The following is a 17,669-nucleotide window of genomic DNA, read 5'->3' on the forward strand; positions in this document are numbered from 1 at the left end:
ACCACATACAAACAAAGATGTTGTGTCCGCTGAAAACTAAAGAAATAAATATTAAAATTATCTCTGTCTCTCTCTCTCTCCTCTCTTTAAAAAAAATGCACAGTATTAATGATTTATTATAGCTAATGCATATTCTTTTGACCATGTTGAATTCTTGGAATTGTTTGCTTTGAGGTATTATTATTATTATTATTATTATTATTATTAATACCAGGGATTGAACCTATGGGCACTTAACCACTAAGCCACATCCCCATCCCTTTTTTATTTTGAAACAGGGTCTCCCTAAGTTTCTTAGAGCCTTGCTAAGTTGCTGAGACTGACTTTGAACATGGGATCCTCCTGCCTCAGCCTCCTGAGCCACTGGGATTACAGGTGTGTGCCAACGCCTCTGGCTGAAAATATTATTTATGATGTTCAAAGTAGCATCAAATACATTTTGGCTTGTATAAAAATGTTCAGATAGGGCATTTGGATCAAACACTTATATCAGAAAAGATGATCTGGTCTATGATGCAATAAAACAATCCCCCAGATATGAATGGCTTAAGGTGACTAGGGTTTGTTTTTGTCCATACTGTTTTACAGCAGGGCCAGCAAAGGTATTTTTGTCATTATGCCACACTCTCATGAGGAGCTGTGTCATAACACTTTTTTTTTTTAAGATTGCAGCAACAAGGAAAAGAGATATGGCCAACTGATCACAGATTACACTATGTATATTATAACAGCTTTTGTCCTTCATGCAACTGATCCTTAAATAAATAAGAAGCTTTAGCTGGTAAAACTCATATATTTAGAAATTAAGAAATTCACTTTAAAATAGGTGATGAGCCAAATTTCTAAATGAAGGTCATAATTGGGAAGGGTTTCAAATTGAATAATAATCACAATATTACTATGAAAAGCTATTCAATCAGTATTTACAGGGACATTTACAACTTCAGATGTCTATATTAAATTTGAAGGAGGGTTAATAATTAATAGTTAAACATTTAGATTGAGGAGCTAGAAAACATCACCCACAAAAGAGAAAACATATAAATTCTCAAAATGCAGATAAAAAATGAATATCAGATCAGACATTAATGAAATAAAACACAGCATTATAATATATTAGTTCGGTGGTGCCACAAGTAGATGATAAAAGTTAATAAACTGAGAAATTTCTGTTAAAATTGATTAAGAAAAAAGTAAAATGTCACAAATGATAATTAACATTAATGAAAAAGGGATATTACTACAGACACTGTAGATGTTAAAATGGTCCAAATATTTTTTAGCAACTTTACATCAATACATTTGAAAATTTAGTTGACAAGGATAGATGCCTACAAAATATTACTTACCAAATTGACTTAGATAAACTCTATAAACTCCTTTCACATTATATAAATGACACAGATTATTGGAAGCTGTGTATAAACTATTGGTTTTGTTTGAGACACCATAAGGCAAGGGGGCTGCTTTTCTGGGAACTCCTAGGTGAAATTCCCAGATTGGAGAAAGCCAGATCATACTTTCACCCTGCCTTAGCTCACAGCCCTAGGTTCAAATGCAGCCTAAACACCTTGTTTTCCACATTCTTATCCTGTTTTCCTGAAGAAGCCCACCACACTGAAACCCTTTGATGTATTCCACTATAAATAAAGGATTCGTGGGTTTTTCCCTTTGTTAGGATCAGATCCATCAGGTCTATCCAATCCGTAAATGCCCCTGCTTTTGAATATGTAATTCTCGTTTTTTGTCCTTATTTCTTAATATTACTTTTCTATCCTTTATTTACAGCCAGCCCACACTTCTGATGGTTACTCATTCCCACCTCATGAAGTACTCCAGCAGAAATAGAAGGCTAAAAATCTTTACAAGCACACACACAGTACACACAGGCATGCATGAACACACACACACACACACACACACACACACACACACACACATACACACAGACACACATAAATTATGGGATTTACTACATAGGAAAGAGATAATTTAAACATTATAACTCTTACTCAGAAAGATTAATGGAAATATTCTCCATCTCATCTCCCAATGCCAGAATAATTGTGAAATAAAATCCCAACCGAGATAGAACAGGAAATGAAGATTGTAGTATAAGTTCACTACAATAATATATACATGGAATAAAAAAGCCTAAAAAATTAGCATACTATGTCTACTTCAGGAATATGTATGTATTATATTTTAAAATTAGAAGTGTATAGTTCAAAAAAAAAGGAAGATCATCTCATCATAGGCATAAAAGTTGTTGAACAAAGTTGAACACCATTGATTAAAAAAAATACAATTTTTCCCCTCCTTAATTTGATAAAGGGAATTGCATAAACATATTAAATACCTGAAACTGAAAGGCTGTTTAAAGCTTTCCTTGTAACCTCAAGAAAAAAAAGCCACTTATTGTTGATAATTATACTTAGCATTTTTCTAACCAGAGGAATAAAATCAGAAAAAAAAATAGTAAAATAGTTGGATACATTAGGAGAATTGGAAAGAAAAAAACAGAAGTAGATTATTCACAGATGACATGATTAAAAATGTAGAAAAACCAAAGGATCCACAAAGAAACACAGAAATAAGTGAATGAAGCCAGATTTCTGAAAAAGCTAATGTATAAATATCAACTTTATTTTAGAAAATAAAAGGTAAATAACTTGTATAAAAGAACTAGAGATAAAACTGCCATAACTTTCATATAGTGTGAGTTTATTCTAAGAATAACAAAAAATCTACATGTGAATCATTCAAATGACTAAAATTTTAACAAAGTAATGAATATTTAAGAATGATCATTGGTTCTTAGATTTTAACTTGAATGTAGGTTTGTACAGAAAAAGATCTACAGATTTTTCTGTGATACGATATCAGTAGAAGATAAATTATTCTTCTCAATTGCACCTTTATAATCCCATATAATATAAAATATTACATATAATACTCTCTTGGCCTTCATGTATATCAATGTGGCATTTAAACCACGTTTCTTCAGTCTTATATAATACAAAGTATTAATTATCAATCAATTAGAATACATTCATTAAATACCCATGATATTTAAGATAGCATGTTAAGAACCATGTGTATGGAAATAAAATCTCTGTACTAAGAAGATTATAACATATTGTAACTAAACAAATACACAGTGCCAATAAACTAAAACCTATATACGTTGTTGATTATGTTAATCAATGCTATTTCCTCATGAGAGGTATCATAATCAATCTGTTAATCCTCACAAGTACAGCTTTAAAAAGAAGCCAGCAAGTTTTTTAGACTAAAAGTCAATATTTTACTAGAAATGAAAAACCTTTTGTACACCAAAACTTTAGAAAAAAAATTAAAACAATAATTCTGATCCTCAGGAAATGGTTCCAAGTATATGTAGCAAATTAGGAAATATTTATTAAACAAAAAAAAACTTATTTTAAAACTCAGTAGAAGCAGTGACTCTGTATCATTTGATCTATGAACCAATTACTTCTTATCCAGTCCTATATAATGGAACTTCCACTTCTTAGGTACAGCCAAGAACACAGGGTTCCCTCTCTAGCCAACTTCTGGTGCAAGGCTGTGATATTTTTTACGAAGGGGAGGGAGTCAGCATTTGTCACCCCACCCTCCAACCACCTATTGCAAAGGGTAAGATCTTTGTGAGTGCAACAAGAGGCAGTAGGGTGTGTTGGGGGGAAGGCTTTATTTTCATTGTATTCCCACTGCTAAGATGGAGACTTTACCTTGATCACGGTCATTGAGAATATAGGATGCAAAATGGCCCTCCTCTTGGTCTTTCACAGTATGGAGTCAATCCCAGGGCAGCAGCTAATCAAGGAGACTAGTGACAACATTCAACCCCCACTTCTGCCAAATGAGAGGTATCATTTGATGGTGTCATCCTTCCTAAGCAAGGAGTCACTCAGAAATTTACTAATTTTCAAGGTTCTATATCCAGAGCTATACCTCCAAGTTTTTGCCCAAGGGAAAAGGCAAGGTGTAAAACAGAGAGCTCTGAAGCTCTTCCCAATTAATATGTTATTTGCAGTAGAATTGGAGCAAATTCATAAAGAAGGATACTTTCAAAAATGATGAAGTTGTGATGAGAAGTATTTAAGAAGAGACCAAAACTTCATCAAAGACATACAAATTAGCTAAACCATAGGCTGGCCAGTGGGGCAGAGAGAAGTGGAAAAAGAGACAGCTAAGAGGAGCCTTCTGGGGGTCAGAACACATCTCGAAAAATGAAAGGAAAGACTAGCTCTGAAAAGGAGTCAGAGTTTAACTGGATTAGTCCCTGGAATGATTTTTGTGTCAGGGTCGTGTTGGAGACATCAGAAAATCAGTCACCAAGTAGTGGGGTTTATTGGCTCCATGTGTTTAGGGAGAGACCAACACAACCCTGAAAAGGCCATTGCCATTCTACCTGACATTTGCATGCCCAAAGCTATAACCTGTGACAGACAAGTGGGGTGGGGAGGAGAGAAGGGAAGGAAATAGACTTTAATATAATAATTCAGGCTGTCACTCAATCAAACAACAAGCCCTGAGAGTAAAGGAATAGGGAAAGTGTGACGAGAGCTTTAAAATAAATACCTAAATCTCCCAATTTCCAATGAAAAATAGAAGACTTAAAATGATACAGGAAAGTCTGACCTACAGATGAAGAAAAAAAGCCGGCAATAGAAACTGTTCATAAGGGCTGGATGTCACATTTAACAAAGAAAGACATCAAGGTACTCCTTTGAAATATGTTCCAAAATTAAAGGAAATTGTGTTGAAAGAATTAAATTAAGACATGATAAATTATTTTGGCAATTGAAAAATATCAATAAAGATACAGAAATTATCAAAGGATCCAATGAAAATTCTAAAGTTAAAAAATACAATACATGAGTAAAAAAAAAATTAGGAAGATTTCACAGTAGAATTAAACTGGCAGAAGAAAAAATTAATAACATTGAAGATAACGAAGTTTTTGAAATCTGAAGAATAGAGAGAAAATGAATAAAGAGAAATCAATAGGGCTTCAGAGAAATGTGGGGCAACATTAAAGACATGAACATGTATAAGGGAAATACTAGGAACAGATGAATGATGGGAAAACAATATATATTTGAATAAGTAATTCCTGAAACACTCTTAAAATTTATTGAAAAATAATATCCAAGAAGTGTGATGAAATCCAAAAAGACTAAATAAAGAGATAATAAATATACACTTTGTAGTGACAGTGATTAAAGCCAAATGCAAGAAGACAATCTTGAAAACAGAAAGTAAAAAAAAAAAAAAGTCTCACCACTTACTAAAATAGTAGCAGAGATCTATCAATCACAAATTCTAAACGTCATTAAAAAATGAAAGCAAAATAAATATGTTCCCATATAAAGAAAGACAGTAAATTTTTGCCAGCAGATCAACATGATAAGAAATGCTAAAAAGAAGTCTTAGCTAAAAGCAAGCGCTTTTAGAGAGCAGTTCAAACACATAATGGGACAAAGAACCTAAAGGAAAGACAGTAGAAGGAGTGAGACATAACTTTCCTATGTTCACAGATAAATGAATACGTGGCCATTGAAACTCCACATCATGTATAATAAGAAGAATGAGGTCCTAAACTATGCTTATGTACTTTCTTCTTTCTTCTCTCAAATCATTTAAAAGATATAATAGTATGTAAGTAATAGTATAACAACATATTTTGTTTTTTTAATATATACAAGTGTAATATGTATAAAGATAATAATGGCCCAAAAATGCAGGGTAAGTGCAACCAAATAGGAATGAATATGTCATTATGTATGTTGAAGTTAAACTAATGTAGGTATGAAGTAGAGTTTTATAAACTGAGGCATATTTTGTAATTACTAAACAAAAATATTTATAGACTTCAGTACCCTATGTTAGGCTTCTCAGGTGCCCCACTTTCCTTTGTATGTTTTAGAGCATTTACTAAAGATAGAGTAGATAATTTAAAGAAATCACAGTGTTATATGAGAAAATATTTAGCTGATGCAAAATAAAGCAGTACTTTGTTTTAAGGAATAAAATATAATAGAGGAATAAAAAACATTAGACAAATGCCAATAAAATGGCAGATATCAATACAACTATATCAGTAACATTACATGTGAGTGAATTAGAAAATCTAACAAAAAGGAAGTTTTGAGTTTGGATTAAAAAAATACAACTATGCCCTCTTACTTTTATCTATTTATTTATTATTTTGAGTCTGCAAATTGAAACCATGGGCACTGAACCATTGGGCCACAGCCACAGCTTTTCTATTTTTTAATATTTTATTAGAGACAGGGTCTTGCATAGGTTCTCACTAAATTACTGAGGCTGTCTTTGAACTCCCAATCCTCCTGCCTCAGTCTCCTAAGCCACTGGGATTTCAGGCCTGTGCCACCATGCCTGGCCTGCTGTCACACTTTTGATTCAAAAATTCAAATGGGTTGAGAGTAACTGTATAGAAAAATTTGTGTCATGCCAACAGCAACCATTTGAAAGCTGTGGTAGCTATTCTAATTTTGGACAAAATAGTCTTTAAACACAAAATATACATTACCAGAGATAACGAGTATCATTTTTTAAGTGATAAAAATGTCATTTCATCCTAAAGATATAATTCTAAGCTTCACCTAACAGCAGATCACTAATCCATATGTAGCAAAAATGTACAAGAATTATAGGAAAAATAGACAATATATCAACAAAAATGTCTGCACACTTCTGTACTCTATGTAAGGCCCCTCAGTTTGCTCCACTATCCTTTTTTGTCATCATCAAGAAACAGTATCTTAATTGGTCAGTATACTGGATGGCACTATGTTTTCCTCTGTAAACTTGAACACAAGATGGATCCTTAAAAGTTCTTGAGTACTGGCCTTGCCCACAGCCTAGACCAGAACACCAGGTGCACTTCCTCACCCAATGCCAGAAACCCCCCACATCAACCTAGAGAGGAACACCAAGCTGCGGTTCCCTATCCATTAATGTGTGGCTGCATCCAAACCAGCTCCATCTTGGGACACGGCAGCCACCGCCATAGCCCTTTCCATCTGGTAATCTCCATTGTGGGACAACAGGGCCAGGAGGCAGCTGCCTGTTGGAGCACCGGATGCCACACTGTGCCATCACCGCAGGCCACCCAACACCATTGTACAGCCCATCTTTCCATCCCCATCTCTGAAAGCAGTTGCCTCCATCTTGGAACACCTCCACCACCATCTTGAGTTTACTTCAGCTATCACCTCCACCACTTTTAGTTGGGACAGAATTCATCTTGAGACATGAACTGAAACCTGGAAGTCCAACAGGAAAGTACCTACAGGCTTAATGCTACTGAGGCCACAAACTAGGGACATGGCTGCTTCCATCTAGGAATAAGAACCAGGACCTGGAAGACTGTAACCAGGGTCCCTGTGGACCTGGTTGTACCAGAGGTATCCCTACGAGGTGTAATAACAGTCACTATCCTGTTGCAGAGGCAGCAGGGAACCTTGCATGGGGTCGCTTCTCTCTCTCTCTCTCTCTCTTTTTTTCCCAACTCCCATTTATTTTTGGCTCTTGGGGCAATGTCATCTTTTCAATATGAAAAAAAAGCAGCAAGTTCAACACAAATTAGAAATCTGAAGTGTAAGATAGGACAACATCAACAGTAGGAAGGAAAAAGCAATAGCAAAAGAAATGAGATATTTTTCTTTTTAAAAGGGTTTTGTTGCCCCTCCTCTGGAGAGTGACTCACATTTAGGTGGTAGTACATAGCTTTCCACATATCAGGCATATTACTCTTTGTGGGGGGTGAAAAGGTGGGGGGTAGTACATAGCTTTCCACATATCAGGCATATTACTCTTTGGAGGGGGGGTGAAAAGGTGGGGGTTGGGGAAGGCAATTCTGGAAGCTTAGGGACCAAGGCTGGCCTTCTCCTTTTTGAAATGCACTGTGAGAGAAGTAAGCAGAAAGAGGAAGGATTCACACCTCCCAGACTGGGGCAGATTCCTCCAAAGGGAGAGCACAACTTGGGACAGCTGAGAGGGAGGCTGCAAATGGAAATGATACTGATAACACCTCTCCTGAAACTGAGATGGAGCATGGAAATACCTAAAAATGACTGTAAAAGCATAAGATTCCCCTCTTTAAAAAAATGTCCTAAAATGAAAAATCCCATCTCCATCACAAGTGATTTCTACCTGCTGCTACCTTCTACCTCATACTAATTTGCCTTAGGATGGTGGCCACTGAAAGCACCCGGCTAGTTCTAAATGGGATCTGTACAAGAACCCGCTTCTTTGGAGAATCATTTTGGAAACAGAAGATGTTAACTGGACAGATGTGAAAAGTAGGTACCAGAAAGAAATGCAGGGTAATTCAGAATGGAATAAATTTAAGTTTGCCAGAGTGGAAAGAGGAGGCATTCAAGAAACAATATTTATTGAGCACCTACTAGGGGTCAGGCACTGTTCTGCATGCCTCCCAAAAGGAAATAAAAAAGGAAGAAAAAAAAAGCAGTGAACACAAATTCTGAAGAAAGGGGCAGCCGGAGGCTGGGGAACTGAGAAGCCCGAGGTGATGGGGGAGCCACCTTAGGCCTCCTCAACGAAATCCTCTTCCTCTTCTGCGGTGGCATCCTGGTACTGCTGGAACTCGAAGACAAGGTCGTTCATGTTGCTCTCAGCCTCAGTGAACTCCATCTCGTCCATACTGTCACCTGTGTACCAGTCGAGGAAGGCCTTTCGGCAGAACATCTGAGATGGCTTGAAGAGCTCCTGTATGGCTGTGCTCTTGACAATGAAGGTAACTGCCATCTTGAGGCCATGAGGTGGGATGTCACAGACAGCCGTCTTGACATTGATGGGGATCCATTCCGCGAAGTAGCTGCTATTCTTGTTCTGCACATTCAGAACAAGAATAGCAGCGTGTGCCTCCTTCTGTACCACATCCAGGACTGAGTCAACCAGCTCAGCCCCTTCTGTATAGTGACCCTTGGCCAGACTGACCAAAAACAAAGTTGTCTGGTCTGAAGATCTGGTCAAAAGGACCTGAGTGAACAGAGTCCATAGTCCCAGGTTCTAGATCCACCAGGATAGCACGAGGAACATATTTGCCACCTGTAATTTCATTGTAATACATGGAGATGTGGTCCAGCTGCAGGTCACTGTCCCCACAGTAGGTACCGGTGGGGTCGATGTCGTGTTCGTCACTGATCACCTCCCAGAGCTTGGCACCGATCTGGTTGCCACCTGACCGGCCTGGATGTGCACGATTTCCCTCATGGCTAGAATTTATTTTAATTTATTTTTGCTCACCCCAATGTATGCTCCTGGCAAGAAAATATGTAATTCGTTTTCTGTGCTGGTCGGGAGCTGAGAGAAGGAACGTTCAGGGAGGATGGTGCAGCGAGATTCAAACGCGAAGTTAGGAAGATTCTCGCTTCTCTCTCTTTTTTTTTTTTTCTCCTGCTAACCAACAATGTTTTTGTTTCCCCTTTCACTTGTGCTATAGTTCAATACCTCTATATTCTCACAGCCTACCTCATAAACATCACATTCTATCTGCCGTCTGTCCACCACTAGAAACTGTAAACACTTATGCAAATCTTGGCTATATGGTAGAAGATAATTTTTGTTTATAGTGAAAAAACTAAGTTTCTTAATAGAAGCTTATTTATTTAGGGCTACATATTAGTTGCATTGGGTGCTATAAACATTGATCTCCCTTTTAAAGGTAAAGTATTTGTAACATAGGGACACAATGACATTATAGGTAGAATCTACAATATTTCAGATCCACACTGCAAGAGAAGAAGACACATAGACAACATGAAAAAACAGGGAGGAAAATACCTCAAAGAAACCAACATACTATAATAATAAAATCCACTTACAGAACAGTAGATGAAATGACACAGAAGGAGTTCAGAATGTACATAATTAAAATGATCTGCAAATAAAGAATGAAAGTGAGCAAATACAGGCAAAAATTGAACACTCCAACAAAGAGATAAGAGAGCAAAAACAGGCAACTATTGATCACATAAACAAAGAGATAAGAGAGAAAATACAGGTAGCAAAAGATAACTTCAGAAAGAGAAGAGATTTTTAAAAAAAGACTTAAAAACCCCAGAAATCCTTGAAATGAATAAAACAATAAACCAAATAAAAACTCAATAGAAAGTACCACCAACAGACTAGTTCACTTGGAAGACAGAAACTCAGACAATGAAAACAAACATACAATCTGGAAAATAAAGTTGACCACACAGTGAAGATTGTCAGAAACCATGAACAGAACATCCAAAAATTATGGGAGAACATTAAAAAAAAAAACTAAAATCTATCAAAATAGAGTAAGGTACAGAATTTCAAACCAAAGGAATGCATAACTTCTTTAATTAAATAATATCAGAAAATTTCCCAAACATGGAGAATGAACCGGAAAATCAAATACAAGAGGCTTACAGAACACCAAAGGTACAAAATTACCACAGATTTACACCAAGGCACATTATAATGAAAATGCTCAGCATAAAAAATAAGGATAGAATTTTAAAGGCTGCAAGAGACAGGAATCAGATTACATATAGGGGGAGACAAATTGGGATCTCAGCAGATTTTTCAATCCAGACCCTCAAGGGCAGGAGATCCTGAAAGAAAATGGATGCCAACCAAGAATCTTATATCCAACAAAATTAAGCTTCAGAGTTGATGATGAAATAAAAACTTACCATGATAAACAAAAGTTAAAAGAATTTACAATGAGAAAGCCTGCATTACAGAACATGCTTGGCAAAATATTCCCTGAGGAGGAAATTAAAAACAACAATGAAAATCTGCAAAGGGAGGAACTACACTAAATGAAAGGCCAATCAAAGGAGAAACCAAGTCAAGTTAAAAACCAAAATGAACCCAAATAACCGGGAATAAAAAACATATTTCAATAATAACCCTAAATGTGAATGGTCTAAACTCATCAATTAAAAGACACAGACTGCAGACTGTATTTTTAAAAAAATGATCCAACAATATACTACTTTAGAAGACTCATCTCACAGGAAAAGACATCCACAGACAGAAAGTGAAGGGATGTTAAAAATGTATCACTGATAGGGACCATATAAACAAGCAGGGTTTTTCATCCTCTTATCAAAGTGAACTTCAAACCAAAGTTAGAAAAAATAAATAAAGAAAGACATTTCATACCACTTAAGGCAATCAATAAAACATAAAAATCATAAATATCTATGCCCCATTGTTTGGGGCATCTATGTATATTAAACAAACCCCAAAATTGAACTTCCAAAATCAAATAGACTACAACACAACAATACTGTGTGACTTTAATACACCTCTCTCACCACTGAATAGCTTTTCTAATCAAAGACTAAACAAAGTAACTATAGAACTCAATAAAAAATTAATAATTTAGACTTAACAGACATATATAGAATATTCCACTCATCAACTAGCAAATACACCTTTTTCTCAGTAGCATATGGATTTTTCTCCAAAATAGAATGCTTGTTATGTCATAAAGCAGATCTTCATAAATACAAAAGAATAGAAATACTACCCAGCATTCTATTGGACCATAATGGAAAGAAATTAGATATCAATGATAAAGTAAAAAATAGAAGGTACTTCAAACTTGGAGACTAAATAATACACTACTGAATGACCCATGGATAACAGAAGATATCAGGGAGGAAATAAAATTCTTAGAGGTAAATGAGAACTCCAATACAACATATTAAAATCTCTGGGACACTATGAAGGTAGTTCACTGTAATAAGCTCATTCATTAAATGAAGAAAAAGTCAACAAATAAATGACCTGACATTACATCTCAGAACCCTAGAAAAAGAGGAACAAACCAACACCAAAAGAAGTAGATAACAGTAAATAATTAAAATTTTATATTAAATTTAGTTTTTAATGAAAAAATTAAAAGAAGAAAAAGTTCAAAATAGTTTCTAATTGTCTTCTGTATTTCAATAGTGTCTGCCATGATATTTTTTTTTACCACAAATTTTAGTAATTTGAGTTTTCTCTCTCCTTTTTTTTCATTAGGGTGGCTAAAGGTTTGTCAATTTTATTTATTTTTTTAAAACACCTTTTTGTTTTGTTAATTTTTAAATTTTTTTTTGGTTTTAATTTCATTGGTTTCAACTCTGATTTTAATTATTTCCTGTCTTCTACTTCTTTTGGAGTTTGTTTGTTTCTTTTTTTCTAGGATTTTGACATGTAATGTCCTGTCATGTATTTTATGATTCCAAACTTATTGTATGAGGCTATTATCTTCCTGATACTAAAATCAGAGACACATCAAGGAAAGAAATTTCAGACCAATATCCATGAAAAACATAGATGCAAAAATTCAATGAAATTCTGGCAAATCACATGCAAAATCATATTTAAGAAATTGTGCACTATGATAAGTGGGGTTTATTCCAGGGATGCAAGTTTAAACATACGGAAATCAATAATGCAATACATCACATCAATAGACTTAAAGATAAAAATCATATAATTATATCAATTGATGCAAAGAAAGATTTTGACAAAATACTGCAAACTTTCATGTTCAAAACACTAGAAAATCTAGAGGTAGTAGGAACATACCTCAGCATTGTAAAAGCTATCTATGCTAAACCCAAGGCCAACATCATTCTATATGGAGAAAATTGGAAGCATTCCCTCTAAACCTGGAATAAGACAGGCATGCCCTCTTTATCCACTTCTATTTAATATGGTTCTTGAAACACTAGCCAGAGAAATTAGACAAAAGAAATTAAAGGGATATGAAGAGGAAAAAGAAGAAATAAACCTATCACTATTTGCCAATGACATGATTCTATTTATAGAGGATCCAAAAAATTCCATCAGAAAACTTCCAGAATTAATACATGAATTCAATAAAGTATCAGGATATAAAATTAATACTCATAAAGCAAATGAATTTCTATTTGAAAGAGAATTTAGAAAAACTACCCCATTCACATTAGCCTCAAAAAATAAAATAGTTGGGAACCAATATAACAAAAGAGTTGAAAGACCTCTACAATGAAAACTACAGAACACTAAAGAAAGAAATTAAAGAAGAGTTTAGAAGATGGAAAGATCTCCCATACTCTTGGATGGGCAAAATTAATGTTGTCAAATGGCGATACTACCCAAAGCGCTATACAGATTCAATGCAATTCCAATTAAAATCTCATTGTCATTCCTTATAGAAATAGAAAAAAAAACAACCATGAAATTTATTTGGAAAAATAAGAGACCCAGAATAGTTAAAGCAATCCTTAGCAAGAAGAGTGAAGCAGGAGGTATCACAATACCAAAACTTAAACTATACTACAAAGCTATAGTAACCAAAATCGCATGGGATTGGCACCAAAATAGACATGTAGACCAATGGTACAGAATAGAGGACCCAGAGACAAACCCACATAAATACAGTTATCTCATAATAGACAATGGCACCAAAAACACACACTGGATAAATTATATCCTCTTTAACAAATGTTGCTAGGAAAACTGAAAATATTTATGCCGCAAAATGAAAATAAACCCCTATCTCTCACCATGCACAAAACTCAACTCAAAGAGGATCAAGGACCTAGGAATTAAACCAGTGAGCCTATGCCTCATAGAAGAAAAAGTAAGCCCAAATCAACATGATGAATCATGTTGAATTAGGTCCAGATTTCCTTAACAAGACTCCTAAAGCACAATAAATAGAATAAAGAATCAACAAATGGGATGGATTCAAACTAAAAAGCCTCTTCTCAGCAAAAGAAACAATCAATGAGGTAAAGAGAGAGCCTACATTCTGGGAGCAAATTTTTGCCATACACACCTCAGAGCACTAAACTCAGGGATATAGAAAGAACTTAAAAAACTTAACATACATACACACACAAAAAAATCAATAAATTGGCTAAGGAGCTGAACAGACACATTCCAGAATAAGATACACAGTCGATCAACAAGCATATGAAAAAATGTTTGACATCTCTAGTAATTAGAGAAGTGCAAATCAAAACTACTGTAAGATTTAATCTCAGGAATAGCAGTTATCAAGAATACAGACAACAATAAGTTTTGACAAGGATGTGAAGGAAAAGGCACACTCATACATTGCTGGTGGGACCTCAAATTGGTGCAGCCAATGTGAAAAGCAGTATGGAGATTCCTTAGAAAACTTGGAATGAAACTATCATTTGACTCAGCTATCCCACTCCTAGGTCTATACATAAAGGACTTAAAATCAGCATACTACAGTAATGCAGCAACATTAAAAAAATGTTCATAGCAGTACAATTCACAGTAGCCTCACTTTGGAACCAACCTATATGCCCTTAAACAGATGAATGGATAAAAACTGTGGTAGATACACACAATGGAGTATTATTCAGCAATAAAAGAGAATAAAATTATGGCATTTGCAGGTAAACATATGGAACTGGAGAATATCATGTGAAACAAAATAAAACAATCCCCAAAATCCAAAGGCTGAATGTTTTCTCTGATAAGTGGAAGCTAATCCATAGTGAGGGGGTGGCAAGTGGAGGAACTTCGGATGGGGCAAAGGGGAGTGGGGGAGGGGACATGTGTGTAGGAATGATGGTGGAATGAGATGGACATCATTACCCTAGGTACATGCATGATTGCATGAATGGTCTGATCCTACTTTGAGTACAACCATAGAAGTGAAAAATTCTGCTCTAATTGTATACAAAGAATCAAAGAGTATTCTGCTGTCATGTATAACTGGTTAGAACAAGTACATTTGAAAAAAATCTTTCTGGGGTTTTTCATAGCAATTACATTAAACTTGTATATGTAAAAAAAAAAGTTCTTGGGTACTGATAAAGTTGTCTAGATTGTTCTCGGAAACACTGCAAGATCAAACTATTTGCTAAACTCATAGAAACTAGCCCCAGCCCTATGCCTAATGGCTTAAACCCTCCTATATACTGCATAATCTGACCTTCTTGACATGGTCATACTCGAGTAGAACATCTCTATTCCTTCCTTCTCATTGTGAAAATTCTGCAGTCCTCTGAATTTAAGTCCCTTTAATAAATGCTTTGGACTGATTACCTTGGCATTTAATGCTTCCTTCTTTAAAAATCTTAATCAAACCCACTAAGAAAGAGTCCCTTATAAAATTTACCCTGATGCAAATTTTTGGTCTGAAAGAGCATCCTACTTTAAGTGATGAACAAGCAAACAGAGGATTCACACAAAAATGGAAAACCTGTGTCTTCTTTGTTAACGTCACTATCATCTCTAAGCTGGACTGCTGAACTACCATTCTCACTGGCTTTCACTCCTGTTGTCCTGAATCCCCGTGTATATTCTTCACATAGAAGCAAGAAACACATTTTTTTAAAATGAAAATCAGACCACATGATTTTCCTACTCCCTTCAATAGATGAATGAAATATTTAGAAAACATGCTGTTTTCCACATGGTCTGCAAGACCCCGTCTAGTTTTTGCATCTCTTCCAGTTCTCTTCTCAATTTCTGCTTAATCATGATGGTTCTTTTACCATTTCTAAAAATCATAGGCTTCTGCACTCTCTATTCCCTCTTCATGACATGCTCTGTAGCTAGATCTTTGTGTGTTTTTCACGGCTTTTGTTAGCTGTCTAAAATGAGCTACCTCCAAGAATTCTCCCCAGCCAGTGTACTTTCCGACCCCTCTACCCTTTGCTTATTGGGGCCTTATCTGACAGTATTATCTAAATCCCATGATTACCATTTTGTTTTCCACTTTTATCTGCTTTACTTTTCATTTTATCATCTTTGTATGCTCAGTTGATTTCTGGATACCTCACTAAAGTATAGACTCCCCCCAACCTGATTAATTCCAGGAATGATATCTATCCAATTGATCTGTGCATCTTCAGTGATTAAACAATTCCTAACTTATTAGAGATGATCAAGAAGCATTCCTAATAGAAAATGTGACTGCTGGTTTCACAAGTTTATTTCAATTAATATAATATCCTCTAGGTCTATCCATGTCATCACAAATGGAAAATTCAACTTATTTTAAAAGATGAATGTTCCATTGTGTAACCTTCTTGTTCATTATCTGTCAAATGAATACTTGGGTTATTTACATATTTTGACTATTGTGAATAATGCTGCAATGAACACTTGAGGGCTGATATTTTTACCAGGGGGTAATTTCATTTCCTTTGGCTAAAAACCCCAGAGAGACTTCTATCTTATATGATAGTTCTAGTTTTAATTTCTTAAGACACTTCTATCCTGTTTCCTATAATGGCTGCACCAATTGACATTTCCGTGAATTCTGTAGAAAGGATTTTCTCTTTTCCATACTCTCTCCAACACTTGTTATTTGTTTGCTTTATGATAATATTCATTCTGACTAGTGTGAGGTGATATCTCATTGTAGTTTTGATTTACATTTCCCTGAGGATTAGTGATGTTGAGAACCTTTTCACATATCCGTTAGTGACTTTTATGTCTTCTTTGGACAACTGGAGAAATGCCTATTCCATGTTTTTTGTTGATGTTTTATCAAGTTATTAGATATTTTGCTATTGAACTGTGTGAGTTCTTTATATATTTTGGATATATCTTTTTATCAGATACATGGTACACAAGTGTTTTCTTCTATTATACAGGCCATTCATTTTTTTTATTGTTTTCTTTGACCTATAGAGTCTTTTAAGTTCAGTATAATCCTTCTTATTTATATTTGCTTTTGCCACCTGTGCTTTTGGTGTACCTACAAACATTTATCATCAAGACCAATGTCAAGCAATCATTCCTCTATTTTTTTTCCTCAAAGTGGTATAATTTCTGGATTTAGGGGTAGTTTTTGATTCATTTTGATTTTGTGAAAACCTTATGATGTGAGCAACCAATTTCATTCTTTTGAACATGGTTTTCCAGTCTTCCCATCACCATTTATTGAATACTATATCCTTACCCACAATGTCTTCTTGGTTCCCTAATATTTAAAATTCCTCTGCTTTAAGAAAGAATCTTCTGATTACATTATGTAATGTCTCACAATACTTGAATATTAAATATGGTTTTCTTAGTACATTTAAGTAAAATATAAAATTATGTTCTTTGAAATATATATCAATTTTTAATACAATTTTTAATAAACTTTTTGCTCCCAAGGATATTTTTTGATTTATAACAATGTTTGTCAGTTTATTCAGCTAAAGGTGAAGAAGAAAGTACTGAAGTTAAATGGTACAACATTTTAAATAACAGATTAACTTCCCTCAGTCATCTGCCTCTACCTGTCTGTCCCTAAAACTAACTGTTTGATGCTCAGTGGATGTAAATAATGTGATGATGAGATTGAATAGAATATAATTAGGATACTTAAAAATTGAAATGAAAATTCAAAAATATTTTTTATTCCTATTTATTGCAGATATGAAATGTAGATATCTCAGAGCTGAAATATATTTCTAAAAAGTTTGATCTGTATATTCTTGCATATCAGGATACTCATTGGGTGTTTCTTTTTCAGGTTCATATTTGGTGTATGATTCACAATTAGAATGGGAGCATGGGGGTGTTGGAGAGAAGATCTCTTCCCTACTGTTACTCTGCTACTCTCAAGTTGTAGCTCCTACCCTGGAAACCAAGGTAGT

At 35.0% G+C, this 17,669-nt stretch overlaps 1 protein-coding gene and 1 pseudogene across 3 annotated transcripts in view; both read right to left on the bottom strand.

Moving 5' to 3' along the window:
• Positions 1 to 17,669, bottom strand: part of SGCZ (sarcoglycan zeta) — a gene marked incomplete at both ends in the record, with an annotated part of 453,998 nt that overhangs the window by 64,162 nt on the left and 372,167 nt on the right. The gene's annotated exons all lie outside the window — the stretch shown is intronic.
• On the bottom strand, positions 8,599 to 9,288 carry LOC308635209 (tubulin beta-5 chain-like; annotated as a pseudogene). Its single transcript has one exon. The product of its transcript is annotated as a tubulin beta-5 chain-like (transcript).

The sequence above is a fragment of the Spermophilus citellus genome, assembly GCF_964194105.1.
Source record: "Spermophilus citellus genome assembly, chromosome: 16".
NCBI lineage: Eukaryota > Metazoa > Chordata > Mammalia > Rodentia > Sciuridae > Spermophilus > Spermophilus citellus.